The following is a 25,602-nucleotide window of genomic DNA, read 5'->3' as shown; positions in this document are numbered from 1 at the left end:
TTGAGTACAAGAGGAGTATTATGAATGAAAGCCTTTTCTAAACACTCTAGGTTAGTAACTACCTTATTTTTTTGCTCAAATTCTTGGTGTAAGGATCAATCCTAGTAGATTATTTGGATCACCCCAAGATTTTACACTCACCATTTGTGTCCCCTTGGTTATGCTTATGGCATATCCATGACAAAGCCAATATCTCTTATGGGAAACCACTTGGTGTTAGGTGAAGGAGCACTTAGTGTGGGCCAAGTTGTTGAGTAATGAACCTTGACTCTTAGGTAGATCTACTTGGCAAGTGTTTTTGAATGTGTTGAACCTGTGTAAACATTCTTGCAAATCAAATTTCTTGTTAGCATTGGTAGAAATCTATTTTGATATGAAAATTGCGTGTTAGTAAGGTTTCTTTATCCCTTGCTCAACTGTTTGAGACATGCATGAAAAATACCCTTACTATTTACAAATCACGATGCTCTCTAACAAAAAATGAGGTCCTATACTATTTGCATAACATTCTACTATGAAAACATTCAACCATCAACCTGAGACACAAGTTTTTCTTGGTCAAAACTTCTCTTTTTCATAATTCACTTGCACACTATTGTACAATTATTGAAGAAATATCATACAATATTATTTTCCTAAAACTATATCACCTACCTACTATAAATTCTATCATCTAGCTATAGTAAACGATATCAGCCTCTTTAAGGAAAAGTATCACCTAAAAGAAAAGTGCCACTTGGTTATTGTCAACTCTATTGTACGATACTTTTTGTTTTCCTAATATCACCTAGCTCATTGAGAAATATCACCTAGTTCCTATCACTTCCAAAATATATTCTAAACCATGTATTAGCTGATCTAGGGGTGTTGTCACTTCATCTTGCCTAAATATAGTAAAAAATCTCTGTGTTAGGTACTATTCTAAGTCAAAAAGTTGGGTTTAGTCTATCAGATGTAAGTTATGGTCACTTGTCAAAATTTAGTTACCTTTCTATGCTATCTAATTGCTATTGATCTTCTTACTCACTTTCAACTTGAGTCACTAGTGATGTAAATGCTTGAGCACTCTTTAAAAGCCACTCGATTATTCTATCTTTTACAAGTGATCGTTCTTGACCCTACAAGCTTCAACTCATAAATGCTTCTCTTGTCCTATTAAAAAAAGACATACCCTTACATGCCAGTCATGACTAGGTTCCAAGTCAATAAATGTAGTCATTCTTCTTTCACCATTGAACAATTGAAAACTCCAACTAGGTGCCCTCACAAACAACCTTGTGTGAAGGATCATGCCTCTGATAAACCACAAGAAGCTAATATTTGGAATAACCCTCTCAATAGCTTTGAGAACCCATTTGGTACACCCTTTGATACATCTAGGGGTGAAAATAGTGTCATGTTCACCATGCATCCTGAGGAGATAAAATGTCACTTAGAAGAACAAGTGCAAGAAAATAAAAGACTCAAAGAGGCCATACACATGGCCATTGGAAAAAGAGCCTATCATCAAGCTGAGTTTGATGCTCATGCACATAATGACGAAAACAAGCAAGGCTAATAAAACAATCTATTTGATAACATACCTCTCAGTGGCAATGATGGAAATAATACACCTCTTAGGACTCCTAGAGTAAATTTAGGAGCATGCCCATCACCACCAAGAAATTCACAATCACACTATGAAAGTGAAACCAGTAATGAAATCACTAGTGAAGACTTGATGAGATTTCAACAAGACGAGGTTGCCCAAAGGCTAACGTTCAAAGCCTTGAAACAAAATGGGGACCAATACTTTTGATACATGACAGAAAAGGGATGGAAACTCCCTCAAGACTTTGATGTGCAAAGGATAATAAAAAATGAGAACTCACTGAGGCTAAAATTTTGAGAGAGGAAAGGCAAGAACTTAGAAATCAACTTGCACAACTACAAGTCTCCAAAGAATAACCTAAAAATTCCTTTTTTGAATCAATATGTGCTCTTCTTTTTTATAGGAGTCTTTACACACTTCCATTTCCTAGGGATATAGAGGTTCCCAAATATGACAAATATGATGGAATGGTGACCCTCATGATCATGTGAGGCACTTCTACACTATTAGCATGGACTTTATGCATGAAGACACTTACCTCATGAGGTTGTTTCCTAGGAGTTTAAGAGGACAAGCCATGGAATGATTTACAAAATTGACACCTCCTCTCAAAATGTTTGATGAACTTGCAAAACATTTCATCCAATAGTATTAGTATAACATTCAACATGTTGTTACTATGTTGGATTTTTGCAACAACAAACAAAAACAAGGAGAACCCTTTGCAACGTATCTCCAACAATGGAGATCTTTACATTCTAGATACTCTCAACAAGTTCTCGAGACCAAGAAGATTGACATCTTTGTTAATACACTTGTACTAGAAACTACTTCAACCTTAGAAAATAACTGTTCACATCCTTGAACACCATTCTTGAAAGTGCATACCTCATTGGGGATGTTTCTATTAGAAAAGGTGACATTATCTTGAATAAAGACAAAAATGGCAACAGAAATGGAAAAGACAAGAACACCCTTTGGAATAAAAACAAATACGTTGTAAATGATGGAGTAGTGGATGCTCCTAAGACCAAGGAGTCTTCCTTTAACCTTCCTAATTTTATTTACACTGCAAAACAATAAGTGGCTTTGAAGTCTCAAACATCTAACAAAAACAACAAACTTTCTCAAAAAATTCATGTTTACACACCTATGGTCAAACCTTATGAAGTGGTTTTGAAGACCTTACTTGCAAAAAAACTAGTCATGCTTCCAAAAAATTCCTATCCCTATGACCCAGCCATCAGACCTACTTGGTGGAGAGAGGACCATGTCTGCAGTTATCACATGAGAAAATGCTACAACACTAAAAAATTCTTTAAGCTCAAAGATATCATCCAAGATCTCATCAATGCTAGCAAAGTTGTAACATATGGCTTAGTCAAAAACTTTGATCACAAAGCCTTCAAATAACCATTACCAGAGTATGAAAAGGTGAATCATCCAAGGCTAACAAGAAAAACCATGATGAAAAGGTCAACTATACATACACTGACACTGAAAATGTCATAAACATGATAGAACCTGTTGAATATCTTTTCATGATGGGTCCTAACTCTAACAAGGAACCCAATTATGATACAAATGATGAAAGACCCAAGGTTCTCCTAAAAATGCACAATTCTCAACAACAACATAGGGACACTCAACCTAAGGTAGTTCTTAGAGTGGAAGAATATTCCTCCTTGCATGGTGAACTGCTTAATGTTGTCACTAGGGGGCAATTAAAAGTCATCCTTAAAGCTTCCAATGATCCTAAAAATGACTCATCATCTAAACAAGAAAATTCCTCAACCATATCTAGATATGACATTGCTAGTCAGTTACAATAAACCCTGAGACAAATATGCATCTTTGAATTGTTAGAGCTATCTCCTTTTCACAAGCATATTCTTAAAAAAGCCTTACGCTCTGCCAATGTCCCCATAGATATTTATGCAAAGTGGTTCCAAGCTATGGTGAATCACATTTCTTCACCACATTACCTTACATACTCTGAAGAAGATGATATATCCCTCAGTCATTCCTATAATCTAGCCCTATATATAGAAGTCCAAATCTTCTATACTCATGTTTGTAGAGTCCTGATAGGCAATGGCGCAAGGTTAAACATTATCTCTTTCAATGTTATCCAAAAATTAGGCATGTATAAATTTTCCATTGACCCTAGGTGAAAGATCATCATCAAAGCCTATGATGAGGCTGAAAGGCATTCTAAAGGTCTCATGGTGCTACCAATCCACGTTGGTCCTATTGAAAAAGATGTGGTGTTCCAAGTTTTAGACATCCCACTAGCATATAATTTGTTGCTTGGAAGACCTTGGATTCATGACATGCAGGCAATATAATCTACATACCACCAATGTATAAATTTTCCCTTCAATGGTATGGAAATAGTCATTCCTGGAGATAATTTTATGTCTATAAACACATTGTTTGTTGCTAACACACTTGTCCCTCACAATTGCTCTTCTCATGAGCTTAGACCATCCCTAAAAGAGTGTGAACAAAAATTGAAAATGATGAGCTTAGGTATGGGCTAGTACACTCTAGATGCTATTACTTCTCTACTAACTTCTCCTTGATCTTATGGGTAACCTTATACAAACTTAAAGCCCTTGACTTCCTCTATTACTATTTTTGGCACTTTTGTTCAGTCCTTAATTCCCCTAGAAGAAGAAAAAGAAGGTCAAGCTATCAGAGATTGGATATATAGGGAAGATGAAGATGTGGAGGAAGTCATGATCACTACTCCTATCTCTCCTCAATTTTATGGAAAAAGATACAACTTTATAAATAATATGGGCTATTAGGGCCACGGGTGATGCAATGGGAAAAAAAAATCATGTAGCGGGAACACAGTAACAAGAAGAAATAATGCCAGATCTGCTACCAACTTACAATTCTTAATTCATAAATATATATAACTAATTACATGCAATGTGCAGGGTTGTAAAGCCTTCCCAATTACGGCCAAATACAAAGCAAGTAAAAAGTTCTGCAAGATCCCTCAGGATCCAATCCAAACCCTAGCTAGTCTAGAACCTCACTCTGGTAGAAACACCCAAGGAAGATCTCAACTTGTACTTGCAAGCCCACCAAGCAATCTCCTTGTTTTCTAAGCCGTAGTTGCTAGCTCTTCTCAAACTCAATCCAAGATCCAAGTATAGACTGCCTCACATTCGGTGCTCTGTCCACACATTCATAATCTCATCACAATTCTGCTGTAAATTGCCTCACATTCGACTCTCTGCTTACAGACTCAGGAAAACTTTCCCATCAGCTACTCTCCATTCACTCCCCATCTAAATGAAAAATCACTAAAGACTCCCTCACAACCCCTAATTATACCAATCTAAGCCATAAGTCAGCCCAGAACACAAATTAAATACAGTTACACAAATTAAATGCCACAAGTCAGCCAACAATAATAATTAAATCCCTAAAATCGATGCCTTAGTAAAATCATGATATCTCCTAGCTCCAGATGAATTAGAACTCGTTCTTTGAATTGTAGGTAGAAATCTAGGTCCTCTTCAATCCTTGAAATTTTCAACCTCTAACTCATTACACAAAATTAATTATGTGACCTGAAATAGGAACCACATTTCCAGACCCTAAACCCTAACCCTAAACTCTTAGAGCCTCCTCCCATGAACTCCAAAATAGTCACTAAGTAACACCAAGATGCTCCTGCACCAATGGGTCCTTAATTGGTAACAAAAAAGATCTCATAGAATCCTTAAGTCATACTGAGGGTCTCAGAACTATAGATATTGTTGACCTAGGCTTTGGTTTAGAAGATGAGTTGCCTAGATTTAACAGAAGAGCTCCCATATTTAGTGAATCAGAGGATGATGAACCATCCTTTGCTACAACCATTCTACAAGAAGAGGATTTTATGCCTCATAATTTTCTCTTTTGGGGAGAAGAACCTATGATTACCTCTAATGATGTTGAGGCTTCTACCTCTTAACAATACCAATCAAATAAATCTAATCATGAAGATCCAAATAGAGGAAGGATAAAAGAGAATATTGCTTGCTTCATTGGTAGGAACAAAAGTACAAATTTTGGTGAGTATGATTGGAAAAGTCTCTCAGATGTATCTTTTGAATTAGGAGTGGATGACATCCATGCCTATGTTACCCAAAAAAATGTGGTTGAAGAGTCTAGTTTAGGGCCTGACAAGTTTGGTATGCAAACTATTTTAGTTGATCACATTGATCCCTCTAGGCCTATTATTGATATGGATTCCTTTTAAACTTTCACTATAGGCTCAACTTCTCATGTTACCATAGATGAATCCTACCATATCAACAATCTTGAAGCCTCCACATCCCTCTCATTAATCCATCCTGATCTCATAGATTGGTCTACTCAAAGACCTAAACTACCATCTTTCAAAAATGACTATGAGATCACCTACTACCTCAATGCTATCAAACTTGTGATATCTTCCACTAGTGAACCCATAGTTAACATGATGGAAACAAAGATCAAGTACCTCAGTCATAAAATCAAAAGAAAAAATAAGAGGTCAGATGGCAAAAACCACTTTGTGGCAATATCTAAACCAAAAAAATTACAAATAAGATGTATATAATGGTGAAAACCTCCTTGAGGCACTCGTGGATGAGGTACTTGGCAGTCTACCAAGCTATTTCCATGATAGATCTTTGATTATCATTGAACCCACATAGCCTATCAACTTGGGTACATAAGAGTCTCCTAAAATAATTCATGTGACTCAGTCTCTATCAGCTGAAGAAAAGGAGAACTTTACTAAGTTCTTTCAAGAAAATAAAATCAATTTTGTTTGGACCTACTTAGATATGCCTGGACTTGACATTGATCTAATTATGCATCATCATCTATATATTTCTCCTAGTGTCAAGCCTGTTGAATAGAAGTTGAGGAAGATGCACCCATATGTGGCTCTTTTAGTTGAGGCATAACTAGAAAAAATCCTAAGTGAAAACTTTATTAGAGCTATTTCTTATACAAAATGGGCCTCCAACATTGTACCTGTGTCTAAACATGACAATTTTTTTTGAGTGCACTAATTTTAGAGACCTAAAAAAAGCATTCCCTAAGGAAGATTTTCCACTGTCTAACATAGATATGATAGTGGATATGACTGCAGACTATGAGATGTATTCTTTAATGGATGGGTTCTCTTGGTACAACCAAATCAAAATCATTTAGGATTTTTTTTTTTAATATATGTGCATGGGGTACATTTTGTTGGAATATCATGCCCTTTAGGCTAAAGAATGCAAGAGCTACCTATCAATGGACCATGACGACCATCTTCCATGACACGATGCAATAAAATATGGAAGACCATGTTGATGACACATTAGCCAAATCTAAACATAGAAATACACATCTTGATGACCTTAGTTTGATATTGGATTATATGGAACAATTTTACCTTAGGCTAAATCCCAAAATGTGTGCCTTTGGTGTCACATCAAGAAAATTGTTAGGCTACATCATATCAACAAAAGACATTGAATTTGATCCTGAAAAGGTGCAAGCCATCATGGAAATGCCTCCTCCTAGGAATATTATTCAATTAAGAAGTCTTCAGGGATGTTTGCAATCCATTAGGAGTTTTATTTCTCAGCTAGCCGATAAAGCTCAATCTTTCAAATAAGAACTTGCATAAAGGCTCCACATCTATCTGGAATGAATATTGTCAACAAATCTTAGATCAAATCAGAGGGTATTTGGCTACACCTCTAGTATTAATGCCACCTATCCCAGAAAAACCTTTGATTCTATACATTTCGGCTATAGATTCTTCCCTAGGAGCACTCTTAGAAAAAAGTGATGAAATTGGAAAAGAATGTATTATTTACTACATCTTTCGCACTTTGGTAGCCTATGAGATGAACTACAACAAAATTGAGAAGGCTTTCCTTGTAGTGATATTTGCCTCCCAAAAGCTTAGACACTACATGTTGGCCCACATAGTGCATCTCATTGCAAAAGTAGGTCCCCTCAAATATTTATTGAGTAAAGTTGTACATACCAGCTAGATCTAGCTCAATGGATGATGATTCACTCCAAATTTGACATCCAATACATTGAACACAAAGATATCAAGGGGCAAGCCATCACTAATTAGCTTGTTGATTTTCCATTACAAGACACAACTCCTATGCAGAATGAATTTCCTTATGCTTCCACCATGTATGTTAGTGAAAGAACTTGGAAGATGTTCTTTGATGGTTCTCACACCCAAAATAAGGTTGGCTAAGGCATTCTACTTATCACATCTCATGGTTACATGATCCCTAAGTCCTACAAACTTATGTTTCCTTGCAATAATAATATAGCAAAGTATGAGGCCTTAAAAAATGAGAAAAAAATCGCTTTGGAATGGAGGATCATAGAACTGCATATCTATGGAGATTCCCAACTTGTCATAAACAAAGTAAATGATGATTATCAAACCGAAGATGAAAAGTTAGTACCCTATAAGAAATTGATTGACACTCTACATAACTATTTCACATTTGTGACCTTTCAACAAAATTCCTAGAGAAGAAAATAAGGTTGCAAATGCTATGGCCACCCTAGCATCTATTCTTTAGATACAAAACATGAATCATGTTTTAGGTTCCTGGTGGAAGAATTATGTCACCCGGCATATGAGTCATGTGATCTACACTATTGTTAGCCATGAATCCTCATGTTACTCCACCATTTTCTCCTACCTACATGATCAAGTCATTCCCAAGAATCTCAATGAAATAAAAAATGCCAACTCCTTCACAATTCCTCACACTACACATTGGTATTTGGTGACTTGTATAGGAAGGGTCTAGATAGAATGCTTCTTAGGTGTCTAGAACTAGAAGATTCCAAAAAGGCATTAGTTGAAGTCCATGACAAAATTTGTGGGTCACACTTTAATGGCCTTGCACTTGCTGAGAAGATACTTAGGGCGGGCTACTATTGGCCAACCATGCAAGATGACATTGTTCGATATGCTAAATCTTGTAAGAAATGACAGCTTCATAGTAACTTGATTCATGCTCCTAGAAGTGAGCTCATACTTTCTGTTACAAATTGGCCATTTTAGCAATGAGCCTTTGACTTGATAGGAAAGATTCATCTAAGTTTGTCTAATGGTCACAAGTTTATTATTAAAACAACTAAATACTTTACAAAATGGGTTGAAATTTTACCTTTATCTGTTGCTACAAGAAAACATGTTTCCTTATTTATTCTCAACCACATTATCTATCGCTATGGCATCCCATCCTCCATCATTAGTTATAATGGAGGACAATTCAAAAACAAGGACCTTAAATAGTTGTGTAAGAAATTCAAGATCAAACAAAACTAGTCCTCCATCTACTATCCCCAAGGGAATAGTCAAGTTGAGGCCTCTAATAAGACATTTCTCAAAATTTAATATATAATGGTTCACAAATCAGGAAAAGATTGGCACCTATAGATTAATCCAATGCTATGGGCCTACAAGAACACCATCCATACTCCTACATGGGCTACACCTTTTTCTTTAGTCTATGGTTGTGAGGTTGTCTTACCCTTAGAATTTGAGGTTCCCTCACTATGAGTCTCCCTACATGGGTTGATAACTAATGAAGACCATAGGGCTGTGAGGATACAAGAGCTAGAAACCCTCGATGAGCACCACAAGGCTACTTTTGATCACATGAGGGCATATCAAAAATGAATGTCTACTAACTACAATAAAAAAGTCCACCCTCATTATTTTCAAGTGGGTAAGCTTGTGCTTCAAGAAAATCCCAAAAATAAACAAAACAGAGAGTAGAAAGGAAAATTTGAGCCTAACTAGTTGGGTCCTTACATTGTCACAGTGGTGAAAAATTGGAAATAGGCGCTACTTGAGATCCTCACACCTATGTCTATCGGTCCCATTCATTCATTTTGCAACACATTTACTAGCTTGGAATTGTCTTGTCCTCATCTTGGGGGCACAAATACTTAGCCTATTAGGGTCTCCTTATGCATTAGGGTTTATTTGGAAACTCACAAAACAATGTTTCTCAACACTTCCCCCTTCACATCGAGTGTTTCTCAACACTTTTCAGATACTCTACCCATAATCTAGGATGTTGTGATATTTATCACTATCAGATTCAAGTCTTGAAGAAATGGCCATGTGACACACACACACACACACACACACACACACACACACACACACACACACACACACATGCACACACACACACACACACACACACACACACACACGCACACGCACACACGCACACACATACACACGCACACTTAAACATTAAACTTGTTGAGCTATGATGAACTATACCTCTCCTTTTTTTTGTTTTGTCTATAATGATTTCTTTTAATGCGTGTTCCCTCCCTAATACTATTTTGAGGATGTCCTAGACTAGAAGACTGGGGGCATGGGACATGTTTTCTTGATTTCTATTTGTGGGTATACTTTGTTAGTCTAAGGTGTTTAGAGAATTCATGCTTTTCCTACTTGACACTTTGACTTACAACATATCATCCTTGTCTATTTTCACAAGACCACACTTAGGGGTTATCCTTGTGCTTATGCCTTGATATAGGTGTAATCTTGCTATACTAAACTTAGGAAATTTGGTTGCATTAGCCATCTTGACTTACATGTCTTTGATGTTTAGGTTGGATTTCCACAATCCTATCTGACATAGATCATATTCATATCCTCATAGTTTTACTAGTGATGATTGTATGATCTTACGATGTCCCTAATAAGGCTCAATGATGAAATTAGAGCCTAAATGTTTTGTGTCCCTTGCAAGTAAACCATTTTTGCAGACTAGTTTGCATCATAGGTACATTATAGCTTAGTCTTTCATTTCTACATATGGGGGAGCTCTCTCTTCATCTTTCATGGACATATTAGCTAATTGCTTTCATCTTTTCTTCACTTTATTTTGGATCATCTCTTTTCATCTTCTTGATCTTTCACTTCATCTCTTTGCTATCCTGTCATCACAAAGGGTTAATCTAAAAATCACATATGATCTATCCAAGTATTAATTTTTTAAAACATGAGTCTACATCATACACATGAGAGCTAAATTATACATGAGAGAGATCCATGACCACATAACCATGATCAAGTAACTAAAACGACACATGTAAACATAAAATAAAAAAGCTAAAACATATAACATCAAGAACATGAACATAAAGATGAGACAAATAAATAAGTACATCCTTTGAATCTAGTATCTCATATATATCAAATGTGTAACAATACATATACAATATGAGATCCAAAACCTAGATCAATGTTTCAAAATACATATAGTACAAAAAAAAAGGTCACAAGGACATCGTCCTAGGCTACTCCTATCTCTAAGACTAACTCACATCCTCCTAGGTTGGTGGTGGTCATGTAGGTGGAGCTTTCCTCCTATTTGGTGGTTGTACAACACCCTCTGATATGCCCACTTGCTCCAAAAAATTAGGCAACCCCTATCCCAGTGGTACCACACCCCTGTATGCTACATAATAGTAAGAAATTCATGCCCCATGATGAACTAACTCTTTCCTAGCAACATCTCACTCCCTACAAAGCTCCTCACCCCATGCCCACTCATCTATCAACTACTAATCTTGCACAGCTAGGGCAACCCACACTATGGGCAAATCTGCCTCTAAGGCTTGAATCCTGACATATCAAGCTTTCGAAGGCTGCTCAGGTTGTGCCTCCACTTGTTCCACTCTCCTACCTCTTAGTGGATGCTCCTTCTCCTCCTCCTCCTCCCCTTCCTCTCTCACAACTTCGGCCCATGCCCATCTTTCTCCTACTAGATTCAGAACTACTCTCGACCTCCATGCGCCTACCACCCCTGCCTCTACCTTTGCCTCTATTGCTGTCTCCTCCATCTTCTCCCTACCCTACCACCATATGTGGGGTATCCAATCATGTTAATCTAGGGAAAGGATGCCTCTACATCTGATATAGATACATTGGGTCTACTCCCGCATCTGCCACATTTGGGCAGTAGTCCCAAGGCTCCCACATCAAAGTTGTTGTATCCCTCAAGGTGGCTTGATAATCTAACATGGGAACCAACCCTATGCCTCTTCCTCATTAAATTGTGCATAAGTGGTGGTTTTCACTGAGATCCCCTACCACTAGTGAAACTAACACCATAATCATTTAATAATAAAATGCTCCACTATCTATGAATATCTCCCAACTAGTGGTTGACTATAGTGCATATACTCAAGCTCTCATGCGTCAGACCATTTGTGACACTCATAGTACGGCCACCAAAAAAAGGAAGTGAGCTCATCAAAGAGACACTGGTAGTAAGTCACATCTCCACTGTGACTTTGTGGAATGAACCCTGTATACTTGAAAATTAAGGGCTTGTTGTGCTCTCATAGATACACCCACAGTCGAATCACTACAATATCTCCCACACACATATCTAAGCCAACATTGTATGAAATGCCCATGTCTGCCCCTCTTAGTAGGTTATCTTGTGAAGCTCTTGATACATATCTACAAGAATCATGGGTCCCCATGGCATCCTCTGGGGCCTCCCAATCAATCTACTACTAGTCTACCCCATCCTAGTGGGAAGCCCTTCTAGACCCTATCGGTGACCAGAGCTTGAGAAACCAATGAGAAAAGAAGGAAAAGTAATGGATACTCATCTATGAGCCTCTCCTAGTTCAAGTGGCAATCTAAGCTGGTCACATCTTGAAATATCTATTATACTGCTAATCTCTCCTCTTTCGAGGTCTAATCATAATAAACCTGGGACATGCAAAACTCTTGTTAGCACACCATATATGGCTATCATAAACTTAAGAAAAAAAATGAGAAACCAAACATAAAAAATCATTGCAACTCTATAGCATGGTACCCAAAGGATGCGATATACATCCTCTAATGTGATGATGGCCATACTAGTGTGCATGTGTGTCACCCACTTCTCATCAATATCTAGATGTTGAAGGACATGCAACCCTACCACTTTGGGGCCCTGATATGAAGAGAAGGAAAAATAATCCACAAAATTGAGTCAAACAAATATTAAAAACATCAAGATCTACTATAAACATCATCAACTAAGCAAAATGTTAGAAAATAGTGCTCAAACATGCAAAAAAAAGCTCCAAAACAGACTATGCAATACTTTTCACTACATGCATGAGAAAATCTATGTTGATTAGGTATTGTGCAATACTTATTATAATACCAAGTTGATACTTTTCTTCCGGGCAATATTTTGCACCATGTTATATGAGATTTAGCTATTACTGATATGATACACCTTTCGAAAGGCATGTGATACTTTGTGTTTGATAGAAATATCATGTGATATTTCTTAAAGTACGTGTACGATAATTTTAAAGTATCGCATTATATTTCTTTTCAAAACCCCTAAAATGCAATAAGTGGTCCAAAAAGTGAAAAAAATTGAAGACTTATTAGGGCCTTGTCCTCAAGTAGCCAGTTGTGTAACCAGTTGCACTCAAAATGGTGTTTATGGGTCAAAATGCCTGCTAAAGCCATAATCTCTCTCCAAATCTCTTAAAATATCTCGAGAATCAAAAAACAAAAATGAATTGAAAATGACCCTTGGACCCCCTTATATAGTCCTCCAACCTCATTTTGACTCATTTATCGAACTCCTCAAAATTTTGCAAAAATTGCACCCCTAGCTAATTTCAATGTCTTGGATCCATTTTTGGTATTGAAATTGAAATCTGATTTCATCTTGATATTCAAAATTTCCTTTCAAATTTCTACTTTCATCTATTTAGTTAGCTGACCTTTTGAGGTCCAATCTTCAAATATTCATTGGGACATCTTCATTTCTTCATTTCTTCACCATTTCTACACTTTGTACCTATTTCAATTCATATCTTTCCCTTCTAATTCATCTTTTTACTTGATTTGACCTAATTTTCATACTTGATCCTTCTTGTCAATTCTAGTCAAACTAGGGCATTCTATCATTGCTTTATGGTCACTCTTTGGTTCTAATCTCATATCTGTCATCATGAACTTTTCTATAATTTGATTTATTCATATCTAGCTCATTTATGCATTCCCTTTACCTCATTTTTATTTCAATCCCAAGGGGGAAGAAATACTCTATCATCGCTTGCTCCAACTATCTATTTCTCAGGAGCATCTATTTGATCTTCTCATTTTCTCTCAATCTATCTACTTTTCTTAGTGTTAGCACTCTTCTTGAGTTTTGACATTTCTTGTTTCCTAATGTTCAGTACTATAGCTATCAGGCTATACATTTAGGACTTGCTATCTCTTTCTGCATTTCGTTCTTCAGAATTAGATCTCTATATCTATTGCTTCCTACTTGGCTTCTATATTCTTTGATGTCATGTGTTTCTAGATCAATCATATATTAGTCAAAGAGGGGAAAATGTAATCACCTAAAAATGGTCATCTAGACTATTAACCTCCTTTCTCAGCATTTTAACTAAATTAATTAATCATCTACCTAGACCAAATTGCTAAAAATTAATCAACTTGATCTTAACCTATAGTTTGACGATATTATCTTAAGTCCATATTTTATTAAAAGAACATGTCTTCTTTAATTAAATAAAAGACCCCATTCTTCTAACCCAATCAATGTGCATGCATACAATCCCTTTTCTATTTACAAATGAAAAGAAAAGGATTCTATCTCACTTGAAAAGTCAACTTCTTTTCATTGGTTGACTTGCTCTTACACATGGATCATGCCAAAATTCAACCCCCACCCTTGATTGTCCACTTCCTTGATCTTGATCTCAACCATCCATCTACCTTTAAAAGAGAGAGCTCTCTCCATCTCAAGGGATCCATCTTCTTGAGTATTATTATGCTACAAGTTTATTGATTGATTTCTTGGAGCTTTGTGGAGAAATTCTCATTTCTTGTCAAATTCTCTCATCTACACTCTCATATTAGCTTAGATTCATCTTGCATAGTAGCTTAGTTCATTTTTTAGTACAACTTAAAACACATAGTTTAACTAGCTTGGCTATTGTAACACTCTCATTTTTATTAATCTAGTTGCATTGTGCTTATCATTCTAGCTTAGTTTCATTCTTTCATTGCATATTTGAGAGTTCTTTTGGACGCTTGCATTCTTTCTCTTGTCTCAAGAACCTCCCATTGCATGGTTTACTAGCAAGGGTTGTGTCTCTAAGGATCACCTAAGAGCTATTCATATTTCTCAAAACACTCCTTTGCACTCCATGGACAGGGAGCTCTAGGCTGTCATTCAAGCATTCCAACTCATGGGATTACTTGGATATAAGGGTTTAGAGTGGTGCACATTTCTAGTGTACAAGTGGAAGATAACTTTTAAGACCATACATAGATTTTATGAGTGGCTTGTGATGCCATTTGGGCTATCAAATTCTCCTAGCACATTCATGAGCCTCATGACTGAGGTGTTGAAAGATTACACTAGAAGGTTTGTGGTGGTATATCTTGATGATATGCTTGTCTTCAAAAATACAAGTGAAGAACACCTCAAGCATGTGGAGATGATGCTAAGGAAGTTTTATGTGGAGAAGTTGGCAATCAACTTGGAGAAATGTGAATTAATGAAAAAAGAACTTTTCAACCTAGAATTTGTAGTATCCAAAGGGTCTTTGAAGATGGACCAAGATGAAGTTGTAGCTATCATAAACTAGCCACCACCTGCCACAACAACATAGGTAAGAAGTTTCCATGGTTTAGCTCAATTTTATAGGAAATTCATTAAGAATTTTAGTGGTATTTGTGCACCATTGCTAGACACCATTAAGGGTGGAGTGAAAACCAAATTTAGGTGGGCTTCTGAAGCAAGGAATGAATTTGAAAAATTGAAGGAACAAGTAGCCACACAACCTATCCTTAAATTGCCTAGTTTTGATAAATTATTTACCCTAGAATGTAATGCAAGTGGGATGGTAGTAGGGGGTGTATTGAGTCAAGAAGGTAGGCTAGTAGCCTTCTTCAGTGAAAAGCTCAATGAAGCCAAGAAGAAGAACTCTTTTGATAACTTGGATTTGTATGCTTTGGTTTAGTCACTTAGGAAATGGAGGCATTACCTTCTACCCAAGGAGTTTGTGGTATTTATTGACAACCAAGGCCTTAGTTACATCAATACCCAAGAAAAGATAAGCAATAGACATTTGAAGTGGATGGAATATCTTCAAGCATTCACATTCACCATCAAGCACAAGAAAGGGTAGATCAATAAGGTTGCAAATACACTAAGTAGGAGGATCTAACCATTCAAGAAGTTCAACTCCATAGTATTGGTATAGAGTTTCAAGGACCTATACAATGATGATGAAGACTTTTTTGAAGCTTATAAGGTATGTAATGAGTCTCAAAATAATTTTCATAGTTATTTTTCTGTTATACCTTGCAAAGTGGACTATTGTTCAAAGGGAACCAATTGTATTTTCCTAAGGGTTCTATGAGGGAAAAATGTATCCAAGAAAAACATAATGAAATCCAAAGTGGACATTTTGGCATCAACAAGACCCTAGAGTTAGTTCAAAGGTTCTACTATTGGCCAAAGTTGTCAAGAGATGTGACAAAATATGTTGAACAGTGTGTAGTGTGCATGAAGGAAAAATAAGGAGCCAACAATGCAATTTTGTACCAACCTTTAACCATCCCTAATAGGCCATGGGAGTGTGTTAGAATGGAATTCATTTTGGGGTTACCTAAGACCAAACAAGGTTGTGATAGCATCTATGTTGTAGTGGATAGATTCAACAAGATGGGTCACTTTATACCTTGTAAAACTACCCATGATGCTAGTCATATAGCTCATGTATTCTTTAAATAGGTTGTGAGGATCCATGGACTACCTCTGACCATTGTGTCAGATAGGGATATCAAATTTATGAGTCATTTTTAGAAAACTTTGTGGAGTAGGTTTGGAACTAAATTGTCCTTTGGATCAGCTTACCATTGTCAAATTGATGGCCAAAATGAGGTGGTTGATAGGGTATTGGATAACTTGTTAAGGTGTCTAACTAAAGAATATGGTGAATCATGAGATGTGATAATTCCCCAAGAAGAATATGCATATAATGACAATGTGAATAAAACCACAAGTAGAAACCCATTTAAGATTATTTATGAGATGCATCCAAGGGGTGTGTGCAAACTTAGAGACCTTGGGGCTATGGAATACAAGAATGATTAGGTTGAATACTTCACTCAAACTATGAAGGAGATTCAAGAATAGGTAAAGAAGACTATACAAGAGTCTACACAAAGGTTGAAGGCTAAAGTGGATGAGAAGAGAAGGGATGTTCAATTTGCAATAGGTGACTATGTCATGGTACACTTGAACAAGTCTAGGTTGCAGAAAGGAGTACTTACCAAACTACATATGAAGAGAGTGGGACCCTACAAGATCATAGCCAAATACGAGGCTAATGCATATAAGGTTGAGCTTCCTAGTGATCTAAACATATCACATGTTTTCAATGTGGAATAACCAAGTTTAAGGGACCTCAGATAGAAGTAGACATGAAAAAACAAGAGGTTGGAAAGGATGTAACACCTAATGTTTTACCTCCTAGGTTGGAACCAGAGGCAAAGAAAGTACTAGATTCAAGAGGTAAGAAGACTATGAGATATAAGGTGTAGATGGAACATCTCGTCAAGTGGAAGGATAAACCAAAATTAGGGGAAACATGGGTGGAAACCTCATATTTCAAGAATTTGGGAATTTTCGAGGACATCTTGTCTAGAAGAGTGACATGATTTGCTCTTGTGGGGAGAATGGTGCAGGAGCACCTAGGTAATACTACTTGGTAACCTGGGGTTCCTAGTTGAGTTTTGGCTTGTAGTGGAATTATCCAATCCACTACTGTAGTAAAGGGCTAGTGAGTCTTAGAATATGACTTTACCATTAGGAGGTCTAGCTAGGTCCCTAGGAACATGCAATGTTGCTTGGTTGTCCAAAGTTTCTAGGCAACGAACAATTATTATCAAAGTTTTCAAGTATGAAATTTGTGAAATTAGAGGAATAGATTGGAAAAGGAGAGTGTAAAAGGGTGGTTTCATGTCCTAAGTGACATATTCAAGAATTTAGTAGAGTTTCAAAAAGCTTTGATCAAGCCTAGTCTAACTAGAACAAAAATTGTCAAGTTGCATGACAACTTTGGAAAAATTGTAAAAGTTGTCATGACAACTTTTTTTGCAAAACATGAAATTTCAAGAAGAAGGTTGAATAACCAACTCAACGCAATTGGATAAGGTGTAATGGACCTATATAAGGCCTCCCTCAACCTATAACAAGGGTTGGATGGTATTGTCAAAGAATTTTGGTTAATGAGCAAGTATCTTCCTGTGTTTTTTTACCATAGTACGAGACTTTTTGCTTCTTGAGGGTATTTGATGGATTGAATTCTATATTGTACCTTGTTGATGAGTTGGTATATATTGTTAACTAGTTCTATGTGTGATTAGATAGGTTGTTGAATCCATTTCATTTCCTTTTTAAAATATTTTGGTTTGTCCATTGTTGTTATCTTGAACCAGGCAATTTGTGAAGATGGGGTCATAACTCATCTTTCCACCATGGCATCCATACAGTACCTTGGAATATGCGAGGTGAATCCTTGTACTATAAACATGCAAGATCTTGGGTCCTAAAAATCTTGTTTGGCCCTTTTGTAGTGATGTCCTAGGTAAACCAAGTGAGCATGGTTAGGGATCATAGTGATGGAAACAACATTTGATGGGGTTGAATGCATTGATTGATTCAATCAAAGTGGATGGAGAGAAGGAAATGAGAGTGGAGAATCCCTATGCCCAAGGAGAAGTCTTAGAGACATGTTTGGGTAAGGATTTGATCAAAGCCTTATGAATCCTGTCAGCAAATTTGAAAACCCATAATTTTAGGCTTAAAATCAGCATCCCATTATACAAACAAGTTGGGGAAGTGAGACCAGGTGAATCTCAAAGGTCTTCAAAATGGGTATCCAGATGTGAAACTTTTTTGCCACCTTGTTAAGCCTTTTACAAGTTATGTGCAAAAAGGTGAGTTTGGAGGTCTAATTCCTTATAGCCCTATTAGGCATAATTCAAGGCAATTTCTTGAAATTGATAGGGTTTACTTTGAATTTTAGGTTGGTGAGCCTTGGCATGGACCCAATATCGTAGAGACAAACCCCTCTCTCCATTGTGAAGCAGATTTGGTCATCTTTGATCATTTGATGTAGGTGAACCATGAAGGTAATTATGAGACAAGCTAGTAGTTGAGTTGATTGTATCATTGGTGTGGACAAGTTGAAGAGAAGAAGGACATGAGTAGAATCCTTCAAAGGTAAGGTTAAAAAAAGAACCCTAATAGGCTAAATAAAAGGCCTAGTCAAGACCCTAGGAGAAGATTAGGTGAAGAGAAAGGCTTGTCCTTACATTAGGTATGCTTAAGACTTCAAATAATGAATGTATAACTTTAGAAGATCTTTCCAGAAAGTATGACGGTTCATGATTTCAAGGTATGAGTAGAAAGTTATGGCTTCAAAAAGTAGACACAATTTTTAATGTATATTTTTGTAGCTTTTTATAATTGTTAGAGTTTATTTTGTTATTAATTAGCTTGTGGACTTTTCATTTTCATTTCCAAGGGATAATGGTGACCCTTGTGATCCATCAAACTCGTATAAACTATTTTTTTTTTTTCAAAATGAATGGATCACTTTTTGGCTTGCAAAAACATCTACTGTTGCATTTTAATTGCTTTCAATTTAGTCACAATACCACAGGTTCTACACCAAGTATTGTAATATGAATTACTAATTTAGATCAACAATATAAATACAAAGGACACATAATAAGCTTTCCCTAGATTATAGAAAGAATATATAAAACTTTTCCATGTCCAGTTAAAGAGTTGCCAATAATAATTGTTTGTAAAAATGATCAACGAGGTACAAATTATGAGTTTACAATCAACAAAGATCGGGTATATCAGACACAAAAGTATAAGATTAATAATGATAAATTTTATTCTGATGTCAAAGTAGATAATCATTCTTTGGATGTTGTTGAACGAGATAGAGACTACAATACTTTCAATAAGGTAAAGACAATTCATGTTGAATTTGACTTAGAATCAAATGATATGTTGTTAGTAGAACTTGAAATAGAGGCAGATGAGGATAATAGAAATCACATGACATCTATGGTAACACGACCACCAAACCTTCAAAGAGAAATATAATTTATTTAGGCATGGGTAAAAAACCCAAATACATATCCTCTGAGGTTGATTGATTGTCCATCAATTAGTGCATCTCTGGTGAATGAATATGTAACATTGGGATTATTGGATATGTCATTTCCTACATTATTTCCTAAAGGATATTGTAATTGGCTAAAGAAACGAGTGAGACAAGTACATCTACATTAATATGTAAAAAATCTAATTCAATTTAGAGACAATATATTTGGGAAACATCCTAGATTTAGGTATTACATGATGAACATGATAATGAGACATAAAGCACAAAATTCCAGTACAATATTTGCAAAAAGACGTATCCAAGAATTGCCAATTACCATAGATGAATTGAGAGAACATATGGAACATGTACTGAATTCTCATCTTATTGATAAATTAATGCAATTCGACACAACTTTATGAGGCATGTGGTCATATTGGATGAAAGGTTGAGGATAATTATGTGACATGCTTAGGCAGTTAATGACACCAACAATTTTCTTCTTGTTAGGTGCAGTTGATATGTATTGGCCTGATCTATATGAACTAATTCCAGGAACTCCACCAATGAACTCAAGAGAAGCCCAGAATTGGAGAAGATTTTTTTTTTTGACTACCTTCACATTGTCACTCACTACATGCACCTCAAACATACTATGTTTCAAAAGGATATTTTAGAGAAGGGATTGAATGTTAAAGACTTTTGGTCTAGATATGAATGACCACATAGGGGGTCTCCACATGTACATGGTTTTTTATGGCTTCATGGTGCTCCAAATATGGATGCAATTGATTGACATAATGAAGAGTACATAAATGAAGCTATACATTATTTTAACAATATTGTTCATGCATGGAATCCAAGAGCTAATGTTCACCAACCTAATATGAAAGTATATCTACAATACATTTACAAATTTTGTACAAATTTAATGAAGAGGTTTTTATTTCTATGTTGAATAATTTTTAAATTTTTTATTTGATTTATGCATTTGAAAGTTTTTCATAACATCTATGCTTAAGAGGCACAAGACAACTTATGGATGTTGATATTAATTGAGATTATGAGGAAATTCTAAATAGTATTGAAAGGCATACAATGTGTAAGGAGGGTGCATTTCTTCAAAAAAAAAGGAAAAATGGCTTGCAAGTAGAAATTATTTCAATGTTGTATTTCATATAGAAAATAAATTTATTGAACATTTAGTGTAATATAGTATTTTAAAAAAATGTGTAGGTATAATGTCCCTTGGCCTCTAAATCTAAATGGTTCAAAGTTATATGAGGACATTGAAATTTTTGAAAAAAAAACTTGACCCTGCTAGAAATGATGATAGAATTAACTCGCACAATCGTTACATACTCTAGTTTTGGAGAGTCAATATTGATTGGAAACTAGTTCTATCAAAGCATGCAGTTATAAGGTACATTGCAAAATGTGTAGAAAAAGTAGAGAGAAACTCAGAAGCATACCATCTAATGCTAATGTGTTTGGCCAATATAGAGAATCCTGATGACTTTGCCTCAAAGGTGTATATGAAACATTTAACTGAAACTATAATTGAAAGAGATGTTGGAGATCAAGAGACATGTCATATGCTACTAGAAATTCCATTGGTTGAATGCAGTAGAATATTTGTTAATCTAAATGTGTCACACAAATTTTTTAGATTAGTAACAAAAACAAATGAATATGAAAGTGAGGAGTCGACATAATCCTTTACTGATGCATATAGAAGGAGACCTAACTCTATGGAAAATTTGTCATTGATTGATGCCTCAAGATCGTGGATATTTAACAAGAATAGAAAGAATGAAAATAAATGGAAAAGAAGACAAAAGAATGCAATTGTTAGGGTATATCCAAGATTTGTAACTATTCCTACACGATAGTCTGAATTTTTTTTTGAATGTTGTTTCTCATAGTTGCTTTTGTACAAACCGTTTAGAGAAGTTGTAATTGATATTGGTGAAGTTAGTAACACCATAATTTCAAGTTGGGAGTCATTTAACTATGTTCCATGGCATGTGAAATGAGTAAAAGATTTAGAAGACAATGAGAATGTTAGTGATTCAAAAAGTGAAGACAATATTATTGGTTAGGTAAATATTACAGAACATGAATGTGAAATGATTTCACAGTTGCATCATGGAAAAGCAATGCAAGTTTTTGAAATTGATATGTTGGGATGAAGGGATATAGATAAACAACATAATAGGTCAGATGAAGAAATTAGGGTCTGTTTGGTTCGTGGAATTTAAAAAACTTGGATTTCTACAAACCTTGGTTTAGCCAAATCAAGGTTTTGTATATCTTCATTATGATTTTTGGGATTTTATTGAAACCGTTTGTTTCACTCAGAAGATGCATGTGAAGACACATTTTTATGTGTAAGCTTGGAGTTGAAGGAAAATTTCAACAAACAGTCCAATCTATTGTTTTTACACTCCTTAAAAAACAAAACCAGGTTTTGATTTTCAATTCCTACATTTTTTAGGAAGTTGAAAAACTTGGTTTTGAGGCACAATTGGAAGTCCCGTATGCTAATTCCATTTTCCAAATTTTGAAACAAACATACAAATTTTCAAATTTGAGTTTTGAAAAAGCCAATTCCTATCATCTTCTAGGAACCAAATGGACCCTTAATGCGACAATAAATTTTATTAGTAGAATGAGAGAAAATGGATTGGTTTTAGATTCTATCACAGAAAAATGTATCAATACAATTTTTTTAGTGAGAGGCAGAAAAAGGCATTCGACATCATTACAAAACATTATCAAGAAGGTGAGAGTGTGGATCCATTGTATATGATTTTTCAAGGAACTGTAGGTACATAAAAGTCATATTTTATTGGTGGAATTAGTAGATATCTAAAACAAGTTGCAATGCCAAATCACTCCCCTTTGCTGCTCCTCGCACCAACTGGAGTAGCAACATTTAACATTGGTGGATCAACAATACATTCAAAGATGAAAATTACAATTAAGAATTTCAAACAACTATAAGGAACATGTTTGACAAGTTTTCAGTAGGAAATGAGTCATGTTAAATACATATTGATAGGTGAAATAAGCTTTATTGGGAGAAGCTACTTGAGAATATTGAACCAGGGCTTCATCAGGCATTTCATCATAAATTCAATCTCAACTTTGGTGGTTCTCATTCATTTTTTATTATTTTATTTTTAAAATTTTAATTAAAATTTTTCATGATATATAAAAATATTATATTGAAAATCTAATGAATTTATAAATGTTTGCTATTTTTTTATAGGAATTTCAATCATTTTAGTTGGAAACCTAGGGAAACTACCTCCTGTAAAAGACAAAGTACCATATGCAAGTTTTAGACAAGAAAAGCTATTATGGGAGGAATTCAGAAAGGTGGTCACATTAATAAATATTTTTAGGCAAGATGAAGAAGACTTGGAACAAAATATTTTGTGCTAGTTACTAAGTAATCTTAGAGATGCAAATCCAACAATTGTGGATTGGAATTTATTGATGTCAAGAATAAGGAGTAATATTAATCCAGAGATAAATGATGGTTTTGATAAAAATATTTATTTATTTTTAATAAATGATAATGTTCACATTCATAATAGAAGTATGTTACATTCTCTTAGACAACTTGTTGCATGCATTATTGCAACTAACATATCAAATGTTATTGGAGCAGATGATAATTAAATAGATGAATTAGATATGGAATTGTTGATCTCAAGGAACACAAGAGTAATTTTGTCCTCCAATTATGGATAGAAGCAAGACTTGTAAATGGTGCTCTAGGTTTTGTTCATGAAATTGTGTACAAGCCAAGAACCATGCCACAAGAATTACCCCTGTATGTATTGGTGAAATTTGACACCTACTCTAGATTCCCTTTCAATGAAGAAAATCAAAAATTAGTTCTGATATATCCTACAAAAATAGTTTGTACAACTTAAATAACATTGTGATTAGCCTGGGCATTTACAATACACAAATCTCAAGGTTTAAAACTTGAAAAAGCAACAATTGATATAGGTCCAACAGAGAGAACATGAATGACATTTGTTGCAATATCTCATGTAAAGTCATTATAGGAATTGAGGATAATGCCACCATTTTCCCATGATTGCTATCAGGAAATGAAAAAGGGGAAAAACTTGAAAAATAGAGAGTAGAAGAAATAAGACTTAGACAAATAGAAAATAGGTCATAAAACATTTCTCACTAATATTATAGTAACTTTGACTATAATAAGTACTTTTTAATTTTATTGTAAAAATAATGGTAAAGATAATTTTCAAATAGGTTTTCTATGAAAATATAATATGGATCATTTATTGAAAGGTTATATGTGGTTTTTTTTTTGAAAGAATAAGAAAAAATGAATTTATCATTTTTTGATATTTGTACTAGTTAAATTGAAAATTATAATTTTTTAAAACAACATATTTTTAATTATATTTGTTAAATTATTCCACTTCACAAGTACTCTTAGTTTTTTAATAAATATTTTATTTAGATTTCATTCATTAATTTATTTTTCTTTCAAATATTTTTAAAAAAATTGTTAAGTCAAAGAACAATGAGAACTGACGATTTCTACAAGCATGTTGATCTAAGAAGAATTCATATTGAAGAAAGGGAAAAATATTTAACTTCAAAAATAAATCTCCTAGAAGTAGGTTTTCTTAGGTTTCATCCTCTAGCTCTTCGAAATTTTAACTATTTCTATAGAGATCCTAGTTTTGATGAACTGGTTTGTTGTGAGGAGTGCGAAACAATGCTTCAAGGTCTGCAAGTTAGTACTCTGGATCTAGAGAATTTTTACTATCATGGCCAAATTTTTAGTATAAAATTTGCTAGATTACTGGATATGCCTTGGAATCGACATGTGGTTGAAAGATGGGGGCCTCAGGGTTTTTTTTTTAAATCTTCCATTTCACAAACGAATAAGAAAGATTGTAATGAAACATATACCTACATGGACACAATCGATCTATGAATTTTATATATTGAGGCATTCAAATAATGGTACTTCATATATGAGACTAAGAACCTTTGAGAAACTATTAGTTTGATTTGTTGGATCCTGATGCTGGTGACCTACTTCGACAAAACATGATTTAGTGTAATGAATGCAATGATTCAGATTCAAATGATTAATTCTTGATACTATTGTAATCAATTTAAAATATCATATTTAAAATAATGTCTCAATGATTTCAATATTTAATCAAATAGTTTCAAATGGAAAAATAAAAATTTCATTCATATTTGCATTTACTTATGTTGAAACTCATATTAGAATATACAAAATGTTTTTATTTTTTCTCTCGTTGTTTTATATATTACATATTTAATTAACATATTTTTATAATATAAAATTTGAAATTAAAGCTCTCAGATTTTTGTATGCAAAATATTTATACTTTTAGATTACTACACACTCTACAATGTTTAAGAAATTCAAAATATTGATATATTACACTTATATAATGTGTTTTTGTTTGCTCAAATTAAAAATGAACTTAATATTTTTTTCTTTATTGCAAATCATATTTTTCTTCCATATACATGCTCTATATTTTTCATACCTACCATATATGATAAATTTCATGTAATAATTTTTAATATACAATCTTTTATGGTTTTTTTAGGGGATAATATTAATATAATGGATCACTCTGACAATGAGTTTGAAATCAATATGCCAAGTCTAGTTACCTCAATAAACTCTGATGGATCCCCTTAAACAGTTATTGATAAATGTG

The sequence above is a fragment of the Cupressus sempervirens genome, chromosome 5, assembly GCF_028749045.1.
Source record: "Cupressus sempervirens isolate cs-2001-9-10 chromosome 5, ASM2874904v1, whole genome shotgun sequence".
NCBI classification, from domain to species: domain Eukaryota; kingdom Viridiplantae; phylum Streptophyta; class Pinopsida; order Cupressales; family Cupressaceae; genus Cupressus; species Cupressus sempervirens.
Note: the sequence above shows the minus strand (reverse complement) of the source record.